The sequence below is a fragment of the Octodon degus genome, unplaced genomic scaffold (genome assembly GCF_000260255.1).
Source record: "Octodon degus isolate 3935 unplaced genomic scaffold, OctDeg1.0 scaffold00276, whole genome shotgun sequence".
Lineage (NCBI taxonomy): Eukaryota > Metazoa > Chordata > Mammalia > Rodentia > Octodontidae > Octodon > Octodon degus.
In genome coordinates, this window is record NW_004524852.1 from 298569 (window position 1) to 301106 (window position 2538).

Here is a 2538-nt window from a genome sequence, read left to right on the forward strand (position 1 = left end):
ACACAAAATATTATTATTGTATAAATTACATTTAAACAAAACTCAGGCTCACATGAAATAGACTGTAGGAGGAGTGAAGCTATCACCTTAGGAGAATGTCTTCACTGGAAACATCAGTCCTAGATTTATTAAATATACATTGTAAATTACCATGTATATATGCCAAGATTGTCATTGCAGACAAAATAGTCCTAAGATCTTTAGTTTATGCTACATCATATCTCAAAATCAAAAATTCTGATCAAAAATTTACATTCTTGAGCATCTGACACTACTATTATACTGCTTGAAAATGAAGTTTCTAAAAGAATAATTTGAAAATCTAATGAGAAGGTAGAAAGAACTTATGATTAATCAAGACATTCTATTTGTAAGGTTATGTTATTTTTCATATGAACTTAGGACACTAATTCTTTTGCAACTAGTCATGTTGTATTATTATGTATGTGTTGGTATATTCTATGTGCTTTATAAGCAACAAATTATTTCATAAAGTGGTTTTAAAAGAAGGGACCTAAAATTTTCACTTTGCCCTGGGTCCCACAGTATTTATAGCAAGCCCTGGCTGGGGTGTTAAACTCCCAAGCTTCACTTGGACAGAAGTCATGTATCACAGTAATCTGATATTAATTCTTTCAGTATACTTAGAAGAGAAAAATACAAATAAAGAGCAAACTAAAAGATAAATAATAAGAAACAGGAAATAGATCTTTTTCAAAAGCAGAAATGACCAAAAGGTGGAGGAAAGTGGTAGGCCGGGACAGAAAAAAGAATGAAAATGTTCTCTGTCCACATACTAACTTCCCATGATGATGAAGTAACCATTATGTGCTGCAAACATGTACTAGTGCAAATAAAAGTTTAAAATATAAATGCAAAGGAGCATGACTGCTGTGCATTCACCGTCTACTTCACACAAGGACATGCTGTTTCTAGGATCACAAATCAGTGCTCATTTTCTGTAGACTGACTATTTATGGAAACTGGAAAAGCTGAGTTAAAAACATTTATGTTGGTAACTTTTAATTCCTATCATTTAAGGCTGAATGATCTCATATTAGTTGATAAAATTCAACATGACATAAGCATAACCTCTGAGTCACCTGTAAGTGTGCAGGTGCAGAGTGTTAATTTCATTCACACAGTTGTACAACCTGCCATTTATAGAACACGGATTTTATAAAATAGCCATTTGTAAAACTAAACTCTGCATGGCTGTATTTTACAAACCAATAATACCCACAACATGTTTTGCATTCAAGCCACTCATCAGAAGAGGATTCTGTAGTTGGTTTTTCTAAATGTATTACTCTCATTGTTGGATTGTCACAGTATGATCTGGAAGGTGAAGAGAGATAGAGAAAAGACATGGAGAAAGACGACATTTCTTAATCTGTGTCTGAGTTAACTGGCTTTCAGAGCACCTTTAATTGAATCTGAGGAAACTGAAATCCATGAAACATACCGGGTTAAGCCTCTGTATTTGAAATATACATAATTTCAAATAATTCAAAGAGACTCAATAATGTAAATTCAGTCTAGGATTCATACTTGTAACTCTTTGATGACATTGGAATTCAGAAATATTTGAGTATTGATTACATAGTGTAATTTTTTTCTCCTGAAAAGCTTTTCTTAAAATAATAAACCTAAGAAAGATAAATTTGAGACATTTTTAGATAAATAGATACATTTTGGGAACATAATTTTGGCTGAAATAAATCAGATGCACATGTTTAAATGTCATATTGTTTCTCTTGTGTGAGAAAACCAAAGGGTAGTTAAAGACCACAATGGTGGATACATATTGGAACTCAAGAAGAAATGTTCAAATGGGAAGCGGAGCAAGGCAGGGAGGAGGGAGAAGAAAAGAAAGAGAAGAGGGGTAGAAAGAAAGAATAGAATAGAAGGAAAACAAGAGAAACGAAGTTTTATAAATGATGAGGAGGAGGATTGAAGGGAAGAGAGAGGAATAGAAAAAAATTAAGATATAATATATACAGGTATAAATTCTCTATGATGAATGTGATCATATGTGTATCAATAAAATTTTAAAAGATAATATGCCAAAAAATGATGTTAATTTAGAACATATAAGGCACCTTTGTATATGTAGCAGCAATTATTTGGCCAAAGACTCGTAATCATTATTTTAGTTTTATTTAACAAAATAGAGCATCTAGTAGCTGTCAGTTACTGTGGCAATGTTAGAGACAGGGCTGAAAAACAGAAATATATGATGACAACATGATTTCACCGAGGTCACTTCTATGCCTTTTACTGGATTTCAGGCTCTCGCAATATACAAATAAAGATATAAAACCTCGTATGAAAAAGTCCAAGATAATTGATGTCATCTGACAGGCACTAAACAGCTGAATAATACCCTGCGGTCACTTTCATGTCAGGTAGTATCCCAGGAACAGAAAGACCTTCGAAGTACAGCGGCTATCCTACAAACTGACACAGAGCACCTGAAGACTGAGTATCGTTATAAATGAGATCAGGGACGAAAACATGTTTCTGACTTGGAAGAAG